At 31.7% G+C, this 25739-nt stretch overlaps 1 long non-coding RNA gene across 4 annotated transcripts; it reads left to right on the top strand.

Moving 5' to 3' along the window:
- The first annotated feature begins 1369 nt into the window (after nt 1-1369).
- LOC149921293 (uncharacterized) lies at nt 1370-25076 on the top strand. 4 transcript variants are annotated; one of them, XR_016477459.1, is made up of 3 exons: nt 1370-1507; nt 3870-3979; nt 5150-5168. It is a non-coding gene; the product is annotated as an uncharacterized LOC149921293 (long non-coding RNA). The 4 variants fall into 4 exon arrangements; XR_016477456.1 differs by lacking the exons at nt 1370-1507; nt 3870-3979; nt 5150-5168 and adding exons at nt 1566-1633; nt 23728-23837; nt 24763-25076; XR_016477458.1 differs by lacking the exons at nt 1370-1507; nt 5150-5168 and adding exons at nt 1594-1633; nt 6381-6447.
- The last annotated feature ends 663 nt before the right edge of the window (nt 25077-25739 follow it).

Here is a 25739-nt window from a genome sequence, read left to right as displayed (position 1 = left end):
GATTTCAAAAAAAATATGTGACAATACCATATTTAGGTAAAATTTTGCAAATATTCCTTTATTTAACAAATTCATTGAAATTTTCTCAATTTTACCCAAACTTGATGAATTTCACCCAAAATATTTCAAATTTAGCATTTTAGTTGAGATTTGAAAATTTTATTTTTTTGGGTTTTTTGAGAAATTTTCACCGTAACTACCCTGTGAAACCGAGAAAATCCCATGCTTTTTTCAATGCAGATTTTTTCATTTGCCATAGCAAAACGGAAGCCCAGCGTAACTTTTCCCTTAGTGAAAATTCATGTTACATTCATTACACCTCGGGTACACTCCTAGTAAGTAAATAAATAACTGCCCCCCCCCCCTCGGATCGGCACTGCTAAGAGTCAGGATTTCTGAAATTTACACAGTTTCAAGGTTGCCGTGTTTAAATAACAAAAACGCTTTGTGGTTACCAACGTTTTTCAACTTTAAATTCTAACAGCCGGAAATATATTTTAACACGATTCTACTTTTAGTTGGAAAGTTCTTTATCGCAATTTTTAAAGTGTTTTCTTTGAACTTTATGTTAACTTAGCACTATTTAAACAAAACGGGTTATCTAAATATCAAAAGAAACATAATAACCTTAAGTATGACACTGAACAACGTCCATTAAAAATAACTCGGACGCATTGAAACCAGGAATTAGACGAAAAAAATAACGGTTTTGGCAGAACTTACAGTCCTTACTTAGGATGTCGTGATATATTTGACCATTGTCGAGAGATATTATCAATAAATAACTTAACGTTGGTATAATAGGAAATATAATGGTTATGGTTAATATTTTACTTTTATTTATAGTAAGTGTTGAATGAAATCATAGTTTATACAAATTACTTTTGTGTCATTGTTTAATTTGGATTAATTAAGTACACGGACACCACGGACTCCGTTCTATGTGTTTTATACAAAAATCTTTATTTCAAAAATAAATTTAAAATAATACGATGAAAATTCAAATACCAATACTGTCTTTAATATTATTATTATTTAATAATATTTTTATTTTTATTACAAGGAATTTTACAAAATAATTTCTATTATTGAGTATCTGTTGCTAAATTTCGGAGCTTTTTAACTAAGAGTTTCAACACGAAAGCGTATACGAATATATAATTCAAAAACGACAGGTTTTGAATTTTAATTTTTGACAAAACATTTTTTAATTGTATTAAAGTCATAACTTTGGCGTAAATTTTAATATGAAGGCTCGTAAGCCATTGGTATCAAGTATTCGTTACTTAGAAGTAATTGCGGCTGTAGCCTGTATGAACCGCATTTTTGTCAAGGTTGTCAGGTTATAGTGAAAAGAGGAACTTTCGGAGTAAGAGTAGTCCAGACGTTTCCCCGAATTAAGCTGTTTGCGTGAACAGTGACGCGAACGCCCAGTCTCAATTTCATTCTACGTAAAGTCAACGTCAGTAAAGATCACCTTAACTCTAACGTGAAGCATCTCTCCAAGGTAAAGGAAACTTTGCATATCAACTACACGATTCGTGGCTTTGCCATAAAAAGGTGCGTAGGACACGGAAGAGAACATTACTTGTTTGGAAATTGCCGGAGTTTGCTTCCTTCAAATTTCGTTCTCGTAAGAATTTGCCAAATTATTTTATTAAACGTTTTTGGTAAGATAACCAAACAATCCTTTAAGGGTTCTGTTTTAGATTTATTTTACAAATATTCAAAATCCTGGGAAATAAATTTTAAATAATGTTAATTGATAAATAAGAGTATTTAAGTAATTTAATACAATATCATATTTCATAATCAAAGAATTGCACTTGATATAACCATAACAAGTTATCTGATTTTTCCGCGACACTTTTATTTACACGCGCAGTGGTGTTCCTTGATTAAGGAGATCTATTTAAAATTTTAAACAATTTACGGAATGGATTACGACATAGCGAGATCGAGATCAATATTATTTGTAGTCATTTGCTTAAAGTTAATGTTGTATGAACTCCACTAACAAAAGTGCAATGTTGTTGATCACATCTTTTTTCTCCCTTTTCAATCCCCATTGTCATAAGAACCAAGACCACCCCGAGAAACTGAGCTTTTAGAGATGTTAGGCAGGACGCTCTCGGCGTTTGAGCGACAGGAGTATTTAGACGTCGTGAAATTATTTTCTTTAAAATCAGTGAAGCTTGTTTTTATTAACGTTAAAATTAAGAACCTATGGACTGTAATCAAACGATGATGAAATTAGCGATTAGTAGATAAGTTCATTATAAAAAGGGATAAAAAAGCTAAACCCTAAGCAAATTTGAAGAAAATAAAAAAACTTGCATGGAATAAGGAACTACAATCAGTGTATAGACCATTCTTTTAAATTTGCAACACGTGCTACAAGAGTCGGTACATAATCATTTTCATACAAAACAGTGTTAATGAATGAACTTCTCCGATCTAAAAAACAGATAAATTTTAAGCAAGCTACGATAATTTGTTAGTTTCTTTCGAAAATCTCATCTTTTCCAATCCATTGCCTGAAGCCTTTAACCGCCGTGGTTGTATTGATTATTGGAAAATTCAAACGTTGAAGAAATTTTGCTAGTTCCCGCTTATAAGGAATTATATGATAATTTTTAGATAAATAATATTTAATTGAACTATGTTTAAGTAAAAATAATGCTTATGCAAGGAAATTATTGATATATTACGGTATTTCTTAGTCTACACCTGTCACGTATTCAACTTACACAAAATTATTAACTTTTAATGGAATTGAAATTGATTATAAAAAGCGAAATATTTCTAAGACAGCAAAATATTTAATTCATTACGTGGTTAAGCTAATTAAGTGGAATTAAGCCGGGTTAATTTTCCAGGAGTTCAAAACATCGGCTTACTGCTAGATATCTAACAAACATCCAATTTTCGATTTCGACCAATTGATTTCCCCAACATTCAATGGTTGAAAGAGTTTTGGATAAAATTTGAATTTTAATCGGCTGAATTTGAACCAATAACTTTTGATTCGTATTACTTTTCTCTTTTATTTGTAAGGACACAATGTGACCAAAAGCGTTAAGGGTTTATTTTTGCTGTTCACAAGATTATATATATATACACATATATTAAACTTATTCGTTAGATTGCTGTTTAGCTAACCACATCCGGTGTATTATTTGAGTTATGATTAAGGTGAAATTTCAAAATGGCCATTGGAAGCACTAAAATCACCAAATTAAAGCTTCAATTTTCCCAATTTCGAGCAAAACGTTTTTCTAGTATTAAATGTAACTGCGTGAGTGGTAGTTACCATATCTTTATGGTGCCATCTGCCATTCTTAACAGAAAATCAACAATTAAATTAAATTAATCTTCACTAGTTTGAGGCAGCTCACCAAAGTATTTATGAAGCTGACGTACAAAAAGAAATTAAAATTGTAAGGGTGAGGTTGCGTAAGTTACAATCATACTCCAACACCTCAAATTTGTCGAGTCATGATAATTACTCGCTAATTATATTTTTTAACCTTATTTGTACGTTCAGAAATATAAAATTCAAAATATTAGCGCTCTTACAACCCTTTCATTAAAAAAATCGATTTGAAAGTAATAAAAGTGGCTGTTCATAAATCAAGTAATACACAAACAGGTGCTCATAAATGTTTGAAGGAAACTAAAGATGATTAATATGTTACAGTTTTTGAACATATTATAAGAAGGTTCTTAATTGTTTATGTAAACTTTATTTACTTTAATCTAATGACGCCGCTTAGAAATACAAAGAGCTAAGCTTTTCAGAGTAAAATGACAAATTGACTTATTCTTGTATTAATATGTTTTCTAATAAAACGTTTTTGATTATTAAGGTTACATTCCGGTGAATTGTACGACATCATGGGCTCGAAACTTTTGGCTGTTTTCTTGGCGTTGACGCTCTGCGCTGTCCTAGGAATTGGAGCAGTCGAAATGCGAGAAAGTAGGAAGGCAATTAAACGAGTGTTTACGGAAATTTGCCGATTTTTTTTGGATTGTTACAGAAATTTATTTTATTAAAAACGGATAATATGAATAAGGCTGGCGCCATCTGATACAATCTAATGTTAATAATTACCGCTATTTCGTAATTTCGGGAATTTTTTATTAATGAAATAAATTGGTGGAAACAGACCAATTTAAAGGGAGCGAATAACAATGAGAACATTTCCTTGTCTCTTTTGAGTAGTTGCAAATAAAAAGAAAGAAATTGGTGCTCATCTCATTTTACGCTCATTAAGTGGCTCCACGAATGTACTAATTTCTAAAGGGAGTTATTAGAAATTAATATACCCTTCGTTTTGCTTTTATTTTTAGTGTTCGTATGAAAATCGAAACAGCGCTCCTCAATTTTAGCGCTCTGTAAAAAAACGAAACAGCACCCCTCAGGTTTAGAGGTTTGTAAAAACCAAAACCTTGCTCCTCAATTTAAGCGCTCTGTAAAAAACAAAAACAGCACCCCTCAGGTTTAGAGGTTTGTAAAAACCAAAACCTTGCTCCTCAATTTAAGCGCTCTGTAAAAAACAAAAACAGAACCCCTCAGGTTTAAGGTTTGTAAAAACCAAAACCTTGCTCCTCAATTTAAGCCCTCTGTAAAAAACGAAACAGCACCCCTCAGGTTTAGAGGTTTGTAAAAACCAAAACCTTGCTCCTCAATTTAAGCGCTTTGTAAAAAAGGATACAAGTTCAACGCTTTTCAATTTTCGCTCTCAGTAAAACTCCATCGCAAAGTAGGGGCTCTGTATCATCGTAAGCTCTTCATTTCATTTTATTGCAGTTTGAAAAGCGATCAAAGAAATTCTTGCAATGAACTTAGCTTGTCCGTATCAAAGTTTACTCCAATTTGGGGGTTATCTAATAATATTTAAAAAAAAACATTATTTTTTTCGAAATCCTATTTCATCCAATAGAACATAAAAGTATGAAATAGACCAATTAAAAGTGCTCTAGTAGCAAACGTTTAGTATCTTCCGTTTCGACGCGCAAACCAAGATTGATCGGGCTCGAGATCAATGACGTGAGATAAGGATTTGAACCATCAAATGCTACCCGGAATCTTGCGAATTATAAAAAAATCGTGTAAAAAGAATAAAAAGAAATTGAATATTTACAGAATGTAGCGGCAAAGACACAATTTGCAACGACTTGAAATGTGCGGAGAAACAAAATGGATTTTGCTTTATATTTTATGCTGCGGGATATAGTTCCTCTGCCTGCGTTTGCAGCTGCGCAACAAACGATGACTGTCAAACAATTAAAAATAAAAGAGGACGAGCTCTTAAATGTCTGAGCGCTAATGGAAAACAATTCTGTAATTGAATGTATGAAGAAAGTACATTATAATTAAATTTACGTTATAATAGAATGCTATAGCACTATTTTTGTAATAATTCAATCTGCACTTCAGTTAAAATATATATGTGAAATTTCCAATTTATTTTAAAGGAAATATAAACTCAACGCATTCTTTATAAAGGGAGTTATTAGAAATTCATAAACCCTTCGTTTTGCTTTTCTCTTAGTGATCGTATGAAATTCAAAACAGCGCTCCTCAATTTTAGAGGTTTGTAAAAACAAAACCTTGCTCCTCAATTTAAGCGCTTTGTAAAAAAGGATACAACCTCTCTTCAATTTTCGCTACCAGTAAGACTCCATCGATAAAAGTCGCAAAGTAGGGGCTCCGTATCATCGTAAGCTCTTCATTTTATTGCAGTTTGAAAAGCGATCAAATAAATTTTTTTGCTTGTTTTCCACTGGCGCGCGCAACGACGCGTTTCTCAGCTTTGAAACGTTCAAACGTTTTTACGCGCGTAAAGCCACATTTTCATGCTCGCTGGTAGCGGATAAAAATCGTCAAAATTCGCTTCCGCGACTCGCAAGCGTGAAAATAAAGCTAAAATATCTGTTTGAAACAGATCGACGCGGAAAGTGAAAAAGTGTATAGCTGAAGCGGATTTTGACGATTTTTACCCGCTACCAGCGAGCATGAAAATGGGGCTTTAAGAAAATAACATTATGACGCGCGCTAGTGGAAAACAAGCTTAACCATGAACTTAGCTTTTCCGTAGCACAGTTTACAACAATTTTCTGGTTATCATAAGGGTATTTTAAAGAAACATTATTTTTTTCAAAATCCTATTTAATCCAATTTAACATAAAATTAGGAAATAGACCAATTAAGAGTGATCTAGTTTAGTATCTTCCGTTTCGACGCGCAACCCAAGAGTGTTCGAGCTTGAGGTCAATGACGTGAGATAAGGATTTGAACCATCAAATGCTACCCGGAATCTTGCGAATTATAAAAAATCGCGTAAAAAGAATAAAAAGAAATTGAATATTTTCAGAATGTAGGGGCAAAGAAACAATTTGCAATGACTTGAAATGTGCGAGGAAACAAAATGGATTTTGCTTGGGGTATTTAATGACTCTGCTTGCGTTTGCAGCTGCGCAACAAACGATGACTGCAAAACATTTAAAAATAAAAAAGGACGAGCTAGTAAATGCATTAGCTTCAATGGAAAAAAATTCTGCGTTTGAATGTATGAAGAAAGTATATTATAATTAAAGTTACGTTATAATAGAATGTGATAGCACTCTTTTTGTAATAATTAAATCTGCACTTAATTTAAAATATAAATGTGAAAATTCCAATTTATTTTAAAGGAAATATAAACTCAACGCATTCTTTATGGAACACCCCCGTCACAAATTGAACAAGAAATTATGACTAGAGCCAGAAATATCTACATTTTTTGATAACCCTTCACGATGCTTTATAATCGGGCAAAGTTGAAACATGAATGTTTACGCAAACTAGATGAGCGTTGTGTAGCAATCTTAAAACATGGTCCAGAACTTATTCTACCAATTTTTATGGTGTTGTATCAATAAAGACGTTTGGAAAACATTTATATTAAGTCACGAGTTCGTAAAAGAATTAAGCGTGCGTTTTAATAATTATATTAAAATTAAAATAGAAATAAAATATAATAATAATAAAAATTAAAAACAAAAATAAAATAATAATAATATCAATAAAAAGAATTTGCCCTGGGTTGTATTAAGTACTCGACACGGTACTCAATGATATTTCGCCACCAAAAGCGTCCTCCAAAAATTGTTATCCCGGTGCTATCCCAATCAGTAGCTTATTTTTTATTTTTATTTTAAATATTACGAATGTTATTGCATTAAACAAATTTCCAATATCAATAGAACAAAAAAACAATTCTGACCCAACACGTTATTCAATTATCAAAGCAACAAAATGAGAAATTCAAAATACAAAATTTAAATTTTTTAGAACGCTCACGAAACGTAAAATATACGTGCAAGAAACTATTTTATAGAGAAAAACCCACCCATTGTATTATAGGTCTTAAACAATCAAATTAATATGGAAACCCAAAAGATAAAGCGAAAACCAAAACTATAAGTGAAAGCACAAATAAAAACTGCGTGGGCTCATGACGACGACCCAACGAAGCCGATAAAAATCAATGCAAATAAAAAATCGTAGACATGAATTATCCCCAACATTATCAACAAAAAAGAAAAATAACCAATTGAAAAATATAAAATAATAACCCAACTAAGTAACAAGTTAATTAAAATACTTAGGAATCAAGAAAAAGTCAATCTAAATACCAAAAGCAATAAACATTGTATTAACAGAAATATGCAATATAAAATATATAAATATAACCCAATCAAACAACAAGGTAATTCAAATACTTAGAAATCCATATACCCACGGTAATGTAAATTGTAATAGAAAAAACCAAAAACACCTTACCGTTAACAATTAACGGCTTATAACGCACACAAAAAACCCTTAACTGAATAGTGAAGGCTAAACAACAGCGTATATCTCAAAATATAAAACCAACGAAACCACATTAATGAAAATGTATCACCCATTTCAACCAGATAAGAAAATACGTAAAATAAATTACGAAGTTACGAGTAAAGTAAGCAAAACGAAAAAAGCGCGTAGTATACCAATTGAAATTGTATTCATAAATGACCCTTAACGGTTCAAAAGTACCGATAGGCAAAAAACTAACTAAGTTCTACCCTTTAACCCTCTTATCTATGAAGACTACGCTAAAACAAGATTTGACCTTTAAAATTTAACACGTAAATAAATGTAAGACTTTAAAACTATTAATATACTCTTTCGTTTAAGCTGAGCTTCTAATTTTTAATGAACGGTAACCATGTATTGGTGGTTCTGTGGTAGAACACTCGCCTGTCATGCAGGAGGGTTCGGGTTCGAAACCCACCCGATGCGATCGCAAACTTATACTAAGACGTATACCGCGAACGTTTGGTGGAAACCCTGCCACTTGGACGTTGAGGCGGTTACCGTTACCCTCAGCACTCGGTCCATCCCAAACGTCGACGATTCTTCACGTACAATCACAAATCGCAATTGAAATTTATAATACACAAAATGAAAAAAGAGGGTGCATTTGGAAAAAATCTTTTCTATAATTCTTAGAAACATGTTCATTTTACACAGACAATCATTACAATAACATGAGGCGTAAAAACATTTGGGTAGTACCAACTTGTTATTTTTCATGACCTATTATTTCAGTGACAACATGTACGATTTTGACCATTTCAACACCATTATCGGTTGTCGAGTATGCTCTACAACTTACTCATTCACATTTTTCGTTTACCACCTAGTGTTCAAAAACTACAAATTCTAAAACCGTGAAAAATTTAACGATTTTTCTGAAAATCCCAAATAAGAACGATCTCCACAGAGATAATACATACCGAAAATTTCACATTTCTAGAAGATATAGTTTTTGAGAACAATGCCTGGGCCGAACAAATGAATACACCCTGAGTATTAACTCTGCTCGAAAGAAGTATTTTAAAACATTTGAACCATTGACAGTATTCGTAAAAGATGATTACCGAAATAATAGCATTCTCAGTCACTCAGACTGCCAGATGTTTTTATTAAAACATTTTCGAAAAGTTAATTCGCGAATGAGTTTCTTTTGGCAGTTGTAGGAATCCATACCTCTACTCGGAATGCTTATCTTGCCGTATCGCGTACGGTAAGATCACTCTGACGGCATGGCCCCACCTACGAGATAAAAAATCCCCTCTGCGCGCGCTCCCCTCTCACGTTGTTGTTTGTTAAGTTAACATTGTGACATCAAAAAATGACCGTCAGCCTAGTGATGTAAGTCGGGTAAATACCCAGTGGGTAGGGTATTTTTAAATAGGTATTTACCCCATGCACGGGTAAATACCCAAAACTAGGGTTTTTATGATTAGTTCGTTAGTTAGTATCGGGTCGAGTGGAGCTATCTGTTATCCTCCTTGTCTACATCTTTTGATTGCTTGGGCTTATTAGGTAGGGCAATTTGGGCAAACTACATTTTTAAAAGCAGTTTTATTTTAGTCAATTTTATTTCTAGCCTGGGAGTTATTCAAAGATAAAAATAAAGGTGTTGCTTTCATATGTATATTGCTGTAAGGAATACAAACATTCTAATGTCAACAAAATGACAAAGTATATCAGGAAATGTTTTAATGGCCCACATGAAATGAATAAAATCCTTAATTGCTCATGTTACTGTTAGTGTTAAGCCTGGTAATAAAATAGTCATGATGAGGAGTCTGAGGAGAGCCAGGGGCAGCAGAGACTGAACTTTCAAGTGATCATCCAGATAATGAATAAATAATATTTAATAGTTATCTCATATGTAATGTTACTATGTAAAATTTGCAAAAAAAGTGAAAAAACCATAATTAATATTTAATATGTGAATAACTTGATGTGTTTGTGGGTTTTTCAATTACCATATTCTTAATTGAATAAATTAAAAAATATTTAACAAAGAAATTAAAGGTGTTTATAAACACCTGGGTATTTATGTATTTTGGGTATTTACCCGGGTAAGTACCCAAGGTATTTACCCTGCGTTATAAATACCCGGGTATTTTACATCACTACGTCAGCCTCATCGAAACGAAATGCTGCCGCGATAAGCATTCCAAGTAGATGTATGGATTCCTGGCAGTTACAATTGGAAGTACGGCGTATTCATTATAATCCAATTTCTTTCGAAATATTAGCATTTAAAAACTTTCTCATTTCTGACGAGAATAATTCATAAAGCGGAAACAAATTTCCTCGAAGCCAATATGGTTTTCAGTGGCTCTCTACAAGATCTAGTTGTTTCGGGAAATTAAATTTCTAGCCTCTTACGTCGTTAGATCTATCTATATATCTGAGAGGAGCTTCATTTTTAGTTCAGCGCATCATAGATAGCGCGAGAATCATACTCCGATTAAGTGACCAATTTAATAAATTTCGTTTTATTTGACACGATTGCCAACGGATGTCTATAAACTGACTCCTAGGGTTAGTGAGAGTATATGTATAGGGCTTTTCCCATCACTTCGTCGCTGTCTGTTCTAAGAATATTTTGGAATTAAATAATATTAAACAACATGAAAATTAAGAATTATATTAATATTATCAAGAATGTATATTATATTACTTAAAAATTAGGTATTAAATTAGTATTATTAAGAATGTATATTTATTAGCTAAAAATAAGGTATTAAATTAATATTAAATAACATGAAAATTAGGCATTAAATTAATATTAAATAACATGAAAATTAGGCATTAAATTAATATTAAATTGCTTGAAAATTAGGTATTAAATTAATATTAAATAAAATGAAAATTAGGCATTAAATAAATATTAAATTGCGTGGAAATTAGGTATTAAATTAGTATTAAGTAACATGAAAATTTGGCATTAAATTAATATTAAATTGCGTGAAAATTAGGTATTAAATTACATGAAAATTAGGCATTAAATTAATATTAAATTACGTGAAAATAAAGTATTAAATTAATATTCAATTACATGAACATTTGGCATTAAATTAATATTAAATTACGTGAAAATAAAGTATTAAATTAATATTCAATTACATGAAAATTAAGCATTAAATTATGATTAAATTAACATTGTCATCTAAATTAATATTAAATAACAAAAAATTAGTTATTAAATTAATATTAAATTCCATGAAAATTAGGTATTAAATAAATTTTAAATATCCATGAAAATTAGGTATTAAATTAATATTAAAATAACATTATGTACTAAATTAATATTAAATTAACACTTTGTACTAAATTAATATTGAATTAACATTATATACTAAACTAATATTAAAAAACATTATGTACTAAATTAATATTAAATTAACATTATGTACTCAATTAATATTATGAATTAAATAAACATTTAACTAACATTATGAATTAAATTATTTCTTTAATTCACATTAGGATTTAAATTAACATTTAATTAACATTATGATTGCAATTAGTATTTAATTAACGTTAAAATTAAAATGAATATTTAATTAACATTATGATTTCAATTAATTTTTAATTAACATTATAATTTAAATTAATATTTAATTAACATTATGATTTAAATTAACATTATAAATTAAATTAATATTAAATTAGCATTTAGATTTAAATTAACATTATAAATTAATTTAATAATAAATTATCATTATGAATTAAATTAATATTTAATTAACATTGTGAGTTAAATTTATATTTAATTAACATTATGAATTAAGTTAGTATTTAATTAACATTATGAATTAAGATTTTAAATTATTATTGAAATATAACTATGATTTTCCCGGGAAAAAAATTCGGTTTCAGGAATGTAGATGGCGACATTTAGCTGCGGATTATTTTTCATCTTTTGACCATTTGTTTCTTTATTAGAAAAAGATGGCGTACCGTAGACTAGAGAAAGAGAAACTGCGTTGCTTAAGTAATAAAGGAAAAAAAGTTTCGAACATAAAAATGAGGAAAAATTAAAACAAAAATAATAAATGAAAAAGATGGAAATTTAGTGGATTGGTATTTTTCTAACGCCACCGGTCCTCAGTAAATTAAATTAAGAAATAAAAATTAAATAATAAAGTTAGCTGGATTTTGGCCGTGACGAAAGTGTGACCTGGAGGAAACAGAAGGAGTCGTTCTTTTAACAAAATGGTGATATATTTACAGTGAAATTCTCATTTTGTTGCATTAGAAAACCCAATTTAAGCATCGGATGATCTTCGGTAAAAGATTACAGTTTACACCAACTAATGGTTTTCAAGTTATGCGTAAAGACGGGATGCAATGTTTTTACTATACGGCTCCGTACCTGTTCCTCTATAGTTTTACTCGTAGAATACTTCTAAAAAGGAAGCTACCCGAGGTGATTTAAACCGATACTGACGAAACTCGGCGGTTTGAACCTTTTAGTAGACCTTTAAGGGCTTTCGTTTTGGCAAGGCAACCAAAATAAGGTTTAATTAAATGACATGGAAAAATCACAGACCAAAAATTTAAAGTTTTTATTTTTATTTTCTTTATTTTAAAAACTACAAATTCGAATAGTTTGTTTTATTTATATATACAAGAAAATTTGGTTAAACTCTTGTAAAGTTGGGTAATTTTAAGCAAAAGTGGAAAAATTTCATTATATTTGAGTAATTGAATGAAATTTCTGTAAATTTGGCCAATTTGAGTACATTTGAATACAATTTGGTAAATAAAATTACTTAATTAAGCTACTGGTGGCACTTGTACATAAAAATAACGTTAAGTAATTATTTTTATTTTTACTTGTTAATTGTATTAAATTTGAGAAAATGTAATTAAAATTCGTAACATTTAGTTTATTTAAGTAAATTTATTTTCAAGGTTCGCCAGCAAATCCAAAGGCTTAGAGCTCTTTTCAACGTTAATTCTTGTTAGTTTCAAATTCGTCCTTCAACGTTAACCAAAATAAAACCTATTATTACCTTTTAAATGATTTATTTTGATACATGATGGTTTTATGGTCTATCTCAGTTTATTAAAAATAATTATCGTTAATCCATTGAAGTGCCCAAACAAATGTGAAGTGTTCAAACAAACAAAAGAGATCAAACCATAGAGATAGAAAGACGTAGAGGCCATATTCAATACGCGGAGATTGAAAGTCAGTGCTGACCCCTCCCCCGCGGGCGATGCGTGATAGGTGCAAGCTTACGTGGCGCCACCAATGCGCGGCAAAATAAACTACAATAAGTATTTAAGCCATATTATTGTTCGGGAGGATATCGTGTCAAGAATAATTAAAAGTCTATGTAAATATGATGTTTCTTTTTCAGTATATTTATTAAATCTGGAGATAATTCTCAGATTGAATAAATAATTAAAATTTTGACAAGTTGTCCTAAGGATTTGGCATTGTAGCTGCTCTTATTGCCCTTGAAATAGAATGAGCTTGGTAAGTTTCTTTTGAACAGCTTCTATCATTAGTTGATTATTGATGTCTCTATTTATTTTTCTTAGTTGTATGTTCACATAAATTTTGATTATTTTTTTCTATGTTCGTCATCATACTCATGTTAAGTTAAAGTTGGAAAATTTCTGTTGCAACTAACTGATTCATCACCGAAATTTCTTCAAGCCAATGTTTCTTGATGGACATTTCATCCAAAGATACCCTTTTTAATATTGGATGCTCGGATTTGGTAACCTCCTTTTTAATGTAATCAAAGCATTCAGCAGTGAACAGAGGTTGACCATCAGTTTTATTTGTCCATTCTCGTATTGTGTTTGGATTTGGTAAGCAAAGCTGCCTCCTTAAAAATACCTACGCCTTTGGAGAATAACATCCCGCCAATAATAATGCTATTCTAGCATATCGAAAGAAATTATCTAATTCAAACTTCCCGCCACCCCCCAATTATAATCCTATTCTAGCATATCGAAAGAAATTGTTTAATTCAAACTTCCCGCCACCCGCCATTTATAATCCTTTTCTAGCATATCGAAAGAAATTGTCTAATTCAAACTTCCCGCCAAACTGAGTCTTGAACTTTACATGAAGGGTCATTGTTGCAAAAAAAACAATTGTAGACTTTTTAATGTTTCCCGCCTGGTTTTTCCTTTGCGTTTTTAACGAAACCTTTTTAACTGATAACGCATAGTTTTTTATATATATATATATACCTCGCTTTCACTCACAATGTCAGTTACTCGCCACTCTACGCGCTATTCATGTTGTGTGCATATTGTATTCTTAGTTAAATATGTTGTCTTAAATAAACCAGTTATTACCAGTACTATATTGTCTTCGATCATGAATCGCACTTGCTGCTTTATGATGAAACTTCATCAGTCATCTTCAATGAAAACCAGTTTTATAAATTCAGATATAGCAGACTACAAAATTTAAACTACATATTAAACTCTATTGGGCAAGACCAAAAAATTATGAAGACAAGTAGTGACCTCCGTGTGATCATCATCTGTTACTTCCAATTCAAGACCATAGGAGCGCTCATCTTGTAAGGAAGATCGAATATTTCGGGTATTTTACCAATACGGTCAATCTGCATGGTGTCCATCTCATCCTGTTCTCTATAAGTCAGCTACAAAAACCGTTTATCATCTATATACCGATTTTACTATGAAACACCTTTAAATAACTAGAGATCCCCAACTCTCAGCAGTAGCTCTATTTATTTCTATCTTTATGGAAATAAGCAAATGAGGCAAGTAAGAATTAACTGTTAGTTTCCACAGTAAAAATTGCGATTAAAGGGAATATTACCTCTAGTTTTAGGTGTCCAACACCAAATTTCGAACATTTCCCGCTCTCTCCCATGACTTTACATATTTTTGGCGCAGTTTACTGACTTCCCGCCAAAATTTCTTATATAAAAAATTTCTATCCTGTGCCACAACCCTTTAAAAACCTCCAAAAGTGTTTGATTTGGATTTCAGCAATAAATAGAGTAGACATAGCAACACACGATGATGTTAGGGCGTCTTTTTTGGCAATTTGGAATTCATTTTTAATCTGCCTGGTAAAACACTTTAGTTTGGTCCCAAATTTCATTTAAAGAAATATTTTTTAAGATCCCCGATAATCAAAGATTTCCTTAATTCATTAGTTTTAAAATAGGCCTTTCTATAAAGTAACATTGACCTTCTGGTTTCAATGTTGCTGCTGCGTCACGGGTGACGTATCGATGACGTTTTACTAAGAAAAAACCCTGGACATAAAAGTAAATTCGACGAGGTACCCTGTTTTTGAGCATAAACGTAACTGAACTTCTACGTATTTCGTGACGAATGAGCTACATAAAAACAAGTTCAGCAATCGTAGCTTATTTTATTGAAAGGCCTATTGATGTCAGGTTTTGCAAATGGCCAAATGATATCGCATGTTTTCTCAAAAAAGGAAAATGCTTGATTTGTCAGGAAAAATGATCCATCCCTGTCTGATTTCATTGTCCATTTGTGGAACTCTTTCTTGGATTGGCTTTTATTTACAAGGCAGTTTGCCCAGAAAGTTGGGCACACGTAAAATCCAAATAAATTATTTAAAGCGTAACCTACTATTTGATGGATGGATTTCAACCGTTTCTTTGGATCCTATTCTGGACTCAACTTATTTACTTCCTTTTCTATCCTCAGTGGAGCTATAATAGGTTTTTAGTTTCTGCTTCCAAGTAGTTAGATTGAATTTCATTGAAGAGGCACGGACATAATACTGTTGTAACAACGTTTCGGTCATTTTGATCGAGTTCCTTAAACGTTGCTATGGGTGAAAATGATTTACTTATTTCTTGTTTAAATTCTTTATTAAGTAAGAGTTCGTGTCTATTTATAATAAATTTTTTCTTATCTAAAAGTCCAATTTCATCAGAAAAACTGATAAATGGTCAGTTGCATCTTCCGATATATCAATAATTTTAGACTTCTTTATTTCTTCTAAAGTATCCTGTAAACATCAATTTTGAAAAGTAACAAAATTAAAACCCAAACACTGATATAATTTAATTATGTTAGAGCAAACATAACCAACATGCATAAAACTTAGAACAACCAGAACTTGTAGATGTCCTCGAATATGTCCCAATAACGATATACTTACAATAACCACTTTCGGCCTTCCAATGTATGTAACCTTATGCAAGTTAGACGCATTAGCAAGTATTTTTTGTAAATTTACTTTTAAAAATTGTTTATTTCAATCAATACCTAAAAAATAAATCAATATATTAGCAAAAATCCCACAGTTAAGAAAAGTAACGCGAGGCTTAAGATCTTACGTGTTTCAACAGTACGCCGCTCCGCCTTTGTAAGTTGTTTTATATTGTTGTTTTTAAAATAATTGTGATCATTAGAAATGAAATCCATAACGTAAACAATTTCGAGTAAATTTTTTCGAAAATTTGGTTAATTATAACGCAATCAGCAGTATCACTGTAATTTTGGAAATATATTTTTTCTTATGGAAATAGGGTGCCAAACAGTTTTATTTCTATGCTACGTCACAAATATCTTACCTTGATTACCCCTTTTTTCACCCCTCTAATTCTCCCACCGGGGGGTGGCGGAGTTCTCGCATGGGGTGTGAATCGCGCCCCTCAATTCTATTCTTTAGCTTTCTTCTTCCATGCTAACAAGATAGTTCTTATTAATTCCCAACCCAAAAGTAAAATTTTAGTTTAATCTTTTCAATTTTTCCGTTCTCTAGAGTCATTGCTCATTCGCGCTCACCTCTTAAAAGTCTTTGTAAGGGTAAGTACGCCTTTTAATGTATTTTCTACAGAAATCTTTATTTCCAAAATTTTTATTAAAGGAAAACGATGAAAATAATAATATTATTATTATTATTGAATTATATTTTTAATTTTATAACAAGGAATTTTTAACAATAATATCAATGATTGATTATCTGTTGCTAAATTTCGGTGAATTTAAACTGAGTATTCTTACTCGAAAGCGTCTACGAATATCTAATTTATGTAAGACTGGTTTTGTATTTTGATTTACGACAGCGCATGTTTTTTAATAAGATTACATAATTCATTTTTTCCAGAATTATAATTAAGTCATTAACTAGGCGTTAATTTATTTAGGTAGGCGCGTCAGCCAGCGGTATCAAATATATGTTACCTGGAAGTTATTACGTCGGTAGCCTGTATGAACCGCACCTTTGTCAAATATGTCAGGTTATAGGGGAAAGAGGTACTTTCGAGGCATAAGTAGTCCAGACGTTTTCCTGAATTAAGCGGTTCGCGCGAACATCGACGCGAACGCCCAGTCTCAATTTCATTCTACGTAAAGTCAACGTCAGTAAAGATCACTAAACTCGAACGTGAAGCATCTCTGCGAGGTAAAGGAAACTCTGTATGTCAACTACACGATTCGCCAGAACTTGTAGATGTCCTCCGATATCTCCCTTTATCGATATACTTACAATAACCACTTTCGGCCTTCCAATGTATGTTACCTTATGCAAGTTCGACGCATTAGGGTCATTCCACGTGAAATCGTCAAGCGTTGTTGCTCTATAGTGACGAATTTCGCCCAAAAATTTTTCCCTGGTTTTTTTACCCTAAATAGGAAGCTTCCTGGAGTTTAGTGGGCTAATTTAAAAAATTTGAAAAGTTATGCATTTTTGAAATTTCTTGCATTTTGGCTAGAGTTTCGTTTCTTAATAAACATTTTTTTCAGTAACATGATTCGTAAAGCTCTTCAAAATATGAAAAATGGTACTCTTAGCTAAAACGACCTATAGATTCCGAATTTGTCTTCTAATTTATTCTATGGGCTCTAGTTTTTGATATTAGAGCTGTTTGGGGGGGGGGGGGTTGCGCAAAACATCGTTTTTACAAAGGGGTCCATCTTAGAATTCAATAAAAATTTCAAATAAGCACCTCCTTGCACATTGAAGTTTGGTGTTGGTGACCAAATTATTTTTATCAAAACTAATGTTTTGAAATTGGCCATTTTTCGCGTTTTTTTGCAAAACTGCGTTGTACGAGCTGGATAGAGGGGTGGCACTTATCGTTTATTTAACGAAATATGCCACATCGAAATTCAACGAAAATTTAATATAAGCAGCTTCTTACGAATAGAAAAGCCTCCGTCAAATTTGGTGTTGGCGACGAAACTATTTCTATCAAAAGGATTTTTTTTTAAATTGGCCACTTTTAGCATCTTTCGCAAAACTTCAGTCCGTGAGCTTAGGCGGGGTGGCACTTCATATTTAAAGATCCCCCCAAAATTACCAGATATTTCGACAATTTTTCATTTCTAGGTTTCAAAGAACTTTATTTTTAATTTTCTATTTTTAATTTTTATGAAATATTTTTGAGATGAAATATTTAAAATATTAAAAAAACAACATATAATTTTAAATAGAAGCTAGCATAAACTCTATTTATGTCTTATTCAACTTGTTAAAAAGGTCCAGGCGCGTCTTGATATTTTAGCGTGAACGGGCTCGAGCGATTTCGCGCGTGTTCCCCGAATTAAAAAAAATTGCGCGAGCCTTTCACGGTAAAATATTAAAGAGCGCGTGGAGCATTTTAACAAGTTGAACAAGACATTTATGCTAGTGCCTATTAAAATACTAATTCACTTTTTTTTAAATAGTGTCTTGGCCTTTAATAGACACTCATTTGAAAAGTAGTAATGCCTTCCCCTTGGCAATTTTGGACGATTAACAGGGCAAAGTATTACGCTATGAAATCGGTCATCGATTTACACGGAGAATAAAATAAAAGCAGACTTGAAAAAGCCAGAACTGTCCAATGAACACGAAGCCATCATATTCTTTAATCCCAATTAGCAAATCGGAATTAAAATTATCTCGCTTCTCGGGCGAAGAATCCTTTTTAATAGTTAAAGGATGTGATGAGAACTTGGCATTGGACACACGATCCGAATTTATTCCCGGACAGTATGTTGCCAAAGTTCTTGACCAAATGTTATATTTTGGGGTTGTTGTGGAAACAAATGACAAATATCGAGAATCACTTATAAGTTTCATTTACCCTCACGGTATCTTAACTTCTTATAACTGGCCCAATCGAAAAGATGAGCACTGGATTCCAGAGTGTGAAATACTTTGCCCTGTTAATCGTCCAAAATCGCCAAGGGGAAGGCATGACTACTTTTCAAATGAGTGTCTATTAAAGGCAAAGACACTATTTTTTTTTAAAGTAAATTAGGATTTTAAATTAAAATTATCTATTGTTTTTTTTAATATTTTAAATATTTCATCTAAAAAATATTTCATACAAAATAAGAATAGAAAATTAAAAATTGTGTCCTTTGAAAATTAGAAATAAAAAGTTGACGAAATATCTGGTAATTTTGGAAGGGATCTTTAAATAAAAAGTGCCACCCCGCCTCACATCATTGACTGAATTTTGGCGAAAGATGCTAAAAGTCGCCAATTTAAAAAAAAACGTTTTGATAGAAATAGTTTCGTCCCCAACAACAAATTTGACATGGATTAATGGATTTATATACCCCCGTCAAATTTGACAGAGGTTTTTCCATACGTAAGAAGGTGCTTATTTGAAATTTTCGTTGAATTTCGATGTGGAATATTTCGTTACATTAATGATAAGTGACACCCCTCTATCCAGCTCGTACAACTACGTAGTTTTGCAAAAAAACGCGAAAAATGGCCAATTTCAAAAAATTCGTTTTGATAAAAATAATTTGGTCGCCAACACCAAATTTAAGAGGGATCTTTCTATCTGCAAGAAGGTGCTTATTTTAAATTTTAATTCAATTCTGAGATGGACCCCTTTGTAAAAACGATGTTTTGCGCAACCCTCCCCCCCAAACAGCTCTTATATCAAAATCTAGAGCCCATAGAGTAAATTGGAAGCCAAATTCGGAATCTGTAGGTCTTTTTAGCTTAGAGTATTAATTTTCATATTTTGAAAAGCTTTACAAATCATGTTACTGAAAAAACTGTTATTAAGTAACGAAACTCAAGCCAAAATGCATGAAATTTCAAAATTTCATAACTAAACTCCAGAAGGCTTCATATTTAGGGTAAATTAACCAGGGAAACAATTTTGGACGAAATCCGTCACTATCGAGCAACAACGCTTAACGATTTCACGTGGAATGACCAATTAGCAAGTATTTTTTGTAAATTTACTTTTAAAAATTGTTATTAAAATCAATACCTAAAAAAAATCAATATATAAGCAAACAATACCACAGTTAAGAAAAGTAAGGCGAGGCTTAAGATCTTACGTGTTTCAACAGTACGCTGCTCCGCCTTGGTAAGTTTTTTTATATTAATGTTTTTATAATAATTGTGATCTTTAGAAATGAAATCCATAACGTAAACAATTTTGAGTACATTTTTTCGAAGATTTGGTTAATTATAACGAAATCAACAGTATCACTGTAATTTTGGAAATATATTTTTCCTATGGAAAGAGGGCGCCAAACAGTTCTATTTCTTTGCCACGTCACAAATATCTTACCTTGATAACCCCTTTTTTCACCCCTCTAATTCTCCCACCGGGGGGTGGCGGAGTACTCGCATGGGTTGTGAATCGCGCCCCTCAATTACATTCCTTAGATTTCTTCTTCAAATCCAAAAGTAAAATTTAAGTTTAAATCTTTCCAATTTTTCCGTTCTCTAGAGTCATTGCTCATTCACGCTCACCTCTTAATAGTCTTTTTACGGGTAGATTTTTGCAAAGTATGCCTGCCTTTTAATGTATTTTCTACAAAAATCTTTATTTCCAAAATTTTTATTAAAGGAAAACGATGAAAATAAAAATATTTTTATATTGAATTATGTTTTTAATTTTATAACAAGGAATTTTTCAGAAAAATTTCAATGATTGATTATCTGTGGCTAAATTTCGGTTATTTTAAACTGAGTATTCTTACTCGAAAGCGTCTACGAATATCTAATTTATGTAAGACAGGTTTTGAATTTTGATTTACGAGAGCGCATGTTTTTTAATAAGATTACATAAATCGTTTTTTCCAGAATTATAATTAAGTCATTAACTAGGCGTTAATTTATTTAGGTAGGCGCGTCAGCCAGCGGTATCAAATATACGTTACCTGGAAGTTATAACATCGGTAGCCTGTATGAACCGCACCTTTGTCAAATTTGTCAGGTTATAGGGAAAAGAGGTACGTACGTAGTAAGAGTAGTCCAGGCGTTTGACTGAATTAAGCTGTTTGCGCGAACATCGACGTGAACGCCCAGTCTCAATTACATTCTACGAAAAGTGAACGTCAGTAACGATCACTTAACTCGAACGTGAAGTATCTCTGCGAGGTAAATGAAAGTTTGCATGTCAACTACGCGATTCGCGGCTTCGCGATAAAAAGGCGCGTAGGACATAGTAGAGAACATTACTTGTTTGGAAATTGCCGGAGTTTGCTTCTTGGAAAATTCATTCTCGTAAGAATTTGCGTAATTATTTTATTTAACGTTTTTGATAAGATAAACAGACAATCCTTTTAGGGTTCCGTTTTAGATTTATTTTTCAAATAATCAAATTCCTGGGAAATTTTAATAATGTTAATTAAGAAATAAGAGTATTAAAGTAATTTAATACAATACCATATTTCATAATCAAAGAATTGCACTTGATGTTGCTATAACAGGTTATCTGGTTTTTCCGCGACACTTTTTTTTTACACGCGCAGTGTTGTTCCTTGATTAAGGAGATCTATTTGAAATTTTGCGGAGTAGATTACCACATAGCGAGATCGAGATCAATATTATTTGTAGTCATTTGCTTAAAGTTAATGTTGTATGAACTCCACTAACAAATGTAGAATGTTGTTGAGAACATCTTTTTCTCCCTTTTCAATCCCCATTGTCATAAGTACCAAGACAAACCCTGAGAAACGGAGCTTTTAAAAAGGTTTGGCAGGACGCTCTTGGCGTTTGAACGACCGAAGTATTGAGACCTCGTGAAATCAATTTCTTTAAAATCAGTGAAACGTATTTTTATTTAGACTGCTAAGGAAATAATGTAGAGTAAGAATAGAATTTTTAACTTTTTAGAATAATTTGATATACATGTTTAACCAATACTTGTGAAGCCAATTACCTGTGGCTGGATTAAATTGAGTAGGAGGGTGGTGACAAGCCCTTTATGCCACGTGAACCATCAGCTGATTCAAACTTCTAGAGCGCTCTGCTTAGCCTATCAAATGTTGAATCAGGGCACAAATAAGTGAAGTTAAGAAAGGCGCAATAATGTGTTCAAATTATAGAATTATTTTCTGAATATATTTAAGTCTATATCCGATCTCATTATTAATTAGTATAGTGACTTTAAATACTGTTTAAGTTTACTTTTTTACGCTGTTTACCTCGATTGGTTTACAAATTCCTTTTTTACCTCTCACACCAAATAAAACCCTAATGTTAGCATTTCCCTGGTGTTAGGTTTTCTGCTTGTTGCAGGATACTTCCAGGGGCTAGATCTGAAAAGCTGATACATTTTAAGGAAGCTACGATAAATTTTTAGTTTCTTTCGAGAATATCATATTTTCCAATCCATTGCCTGAAGCCTTCAACCGCCGTGGTTTTATTGATTATTGGCAAAATTCAAACGTCAAAGAAATTTTGCTAGTTCCCGGTTTAAAGGAATTATTTGACATTTTTTAGATAAATAATATTTAATTGAACTATGTTTAAATAAAAATTATGCTTTTGTAAATATTTGATATATAACGGTTTTTCATAGTTTGCACATGTCACGTATTCAACTTAATCAATATTATTAACTCTTCATGGAATTGAAATTGATTATAAAAAGCGAAATATTTCTAACCCATGGCAAAATATTTCATTTATTATGTGGTTAAGCTTATTAAGTCGTACAATTAAGCCTGCCCAATTTTCAAAAAGTTGAAAACATCGGCTTCCTGCTAGATTTCTAACACACCCAATTTTCAATTTCGGCAAATTTCAATTTGAATATGCCAAATTTGAACCAATAGCTTTTGATTCGTATTTATTTTATCATTTATTTTTAGGGACACAATAAAATAAATGGTTTATTTTTTGCTGTTCACAAGATCATATATATACACATATAATAAACGTATTCGTTAGAAAGCTGTTTAGCTAACCGCATCCGGTGTTTTATTTGAGATTATGATTAAGGTGAAATTTCAAAATGGCCGTTGGAAGCACTAAAATCACCAAATTCAAGCTTCAATTTTCCCAATTTCGAGCAAAACATTTTTCTAGTATTAAATATAACTGCGTGAGTGGTAGCTGCCGTATCTTTATGGCGCCCTCTGCCATTCTTGACAGAAAATCTCCAATTAAATTAAATTAAACTTCATTAGTTTGAGGCAGCTCACCAAAGTATTTATGAAGATGACGTACAAAAAGAAAGTAAAATTGTAAGGGTGAGGTTGCGTAAGTTACAATCATACTCCAACACCTCAAATTTGTCTAGTCATGATAATTACTGGTAATTATTTTCTTTTTACCTTATTTGCACGTTCAGAAATATGAAATTCAAAATATTAGCGCTCTTAAAACCTTTTTATTAAAAAAATCGATTTGAAAGTTATAAACAAACAGGTACTCATAAATGTTTTAAAGAAACTAAAGATAATTAATATGTTAGAGGGTTTGAACATATTATAGGAAGAGTCTTAATTGTTTATTTAAACTTTATTTACTTGAATCTAATGACGCCGCTTTAAAATACAAAGAGCTTTGCTTTTCAGAGTAAAATGACCAATTGACTTATTCTTGTATTAATATATTTTCTAATTAAACGTTTTTGATTATTAAGGTAAAATCCCGGTGAACTGTACGACATCATGGGCTCGAAACTTTTGGCTGTTTTCTTGGCGTTGACGCTCTGCGCTGTCCTTGGAATTGGAGCATTCAAAATGCCAGACAGTAAGAAGGGAATTAAACGAGTGATCACGGATTTTGATTTTGGATTTTTACAGAAATTTATTTTAATAAAAACGGATAAAATGAATTAGGCTGGCGCCATCTGCTACAATCTTATGTAATTACCGCTACTTCGTAATTTCGGGAATTTTTTATTAATGGAATATATCGGCTGAAACAGACCAATTTAAAGGGAGCAAATGACAATCAGAACATTCCTTTGTCTCTTTTGAGTAGTTGCAAATAAAAAGAAAGAAATTGGTGCTCATCTCATTTTACGCTCATTAAGTGGCTCCACGAATGTACTAATTTCTAAAGGGAGTTATTAGAAATTCATAAACCCTTCGTTTTGCTTTTATTTTTAGTGATCGTATGAAATTCGAAACAGCGCTCCTCAATTTTAGCTCTCTGTAAAAAACAAAACAGCACCCCTCAGGTTTAGAGGTTTATAAAAAAAAACATTGCTCCTCAATTTAAGCGCTTTGTAAAAAAGGATACAAGTTCAACGCTTTTCAATTTTCGCTCTCAGAAAAACTCCATCGATAAAAGTCGCAAAGTAGGGGCTCTGTATCATCGTAAGCACTTCATTGTTTTGCAGTTTGAAAAGTGATCAAAGAAATTCTTGCAATGAACTTAGCTTGTCCGTAGCACAGTTGACCCCAATTTTGTAGTTATCATAATGGTATTTAAAAAAAAAAACACAATATTTTTTTCGAAATCCTATTTAATCCAATTTAACATAAAAGTAGGAAATAGACCAATTAAGAGTGAACTAGTTTAGTATCTTCTGTTTCGACGCAAACGAAGAATGATCGGGCTCGAGATCAATGACCTGATAGAAGGATTTGAAGAATCAAACGCTACCCGGAATCTTGCGAATTATAAAAAAATCGCGTAAAAAGAATAAAAAGAAATTGAATATTTTCAGAATGTACGGACAACGAAGCAATTTGCAACGACTTGAAATGTGCGGAGAAACAAAATGGATTTTGCTTTAAATGGACTAAAAGGAGACCTAATAGAGCTAATTTCTCTGATTGCGTTTGCAGCTGCGCAACACAAGATGACTGCAAAACAATTAAGTTTAAATCAGGACGAGTTAAACCATGCCAGAGCTTCTTAGGAAGACAAATGTGCTATTGAATGTATGAAGAAAGTATATTAAAATTAAATTTACGTTTTACTAGAATTTGATAGCACTCTTTTTGTAATAATTAAATCTGCACTTTAGTTAAAATATAGATGTGAAATTTCCAATTTATTTTAAAGGAAATTTAAACGCATTCTTTATGGAACACCGCTGTCACAAATTGAACAAGAGTTTATAACTAGAGCCCAAAATATCTAAAGCCATATAATACTTTAAAATTGTCTAAATAAACATTACATTTTTTGATAACCCTTCACGATGCTTTATAATCGGGCCAAGTTGATACAAGAATGTTCACGCAAGCTAGATGAGCGTAGTGAAGCAATCTTAAAACTTGGCCCAAAATTTATTCCTCCAATTTTTATGGTGTTGTTGGAAACCATTTATATTAAGTCACGAGTTAGTTAAAGAATTAAGCGTGCGTTTTAATATTTAAATTAAAATTAAAATATAAATAAAATATAATATAATATAATAAAAAAAAATAAAAATAAAAAGAATTGTCCCTGTGTATTCACTACTCGACACGGTACTCAATGATATTTCGCCATCAAAAGCGTCCGCCAAAAAATTGTTATCCCGGTGTTAGATTATTTTTTATTTTAATTATTAATATTACAAATGGTATTACATTAAACAAATTTCCAATATCAATAGAACAAAAACCAACTTTAGATCCAAAACATTATTAAATTATCAAAGCAACAAAATGAGAAATTCAAAATACAAAATTTAATTTTTAGAACGCTTAGGAA

The sequence above is a fragment of the Leiobunum rupestre genome, chromosome 11 (assembly GCF_980474605.1).
Source record: "Leiobunum rupestre chromosome 11, qqLeiRupe1.1.hap1, whole genome shotgun sequence".
Classification (NCBI taxonomy): domain Eukaryota; kingdom Metazoa; phylum Arthropoda; class Arachnida; order Opiliones; family Sclerosomatidae; genus Leiobunum; species Leiobunum rupestre.
This window is presented reverse-complemented; position numbering and strand designations above follow the sequence as displayed.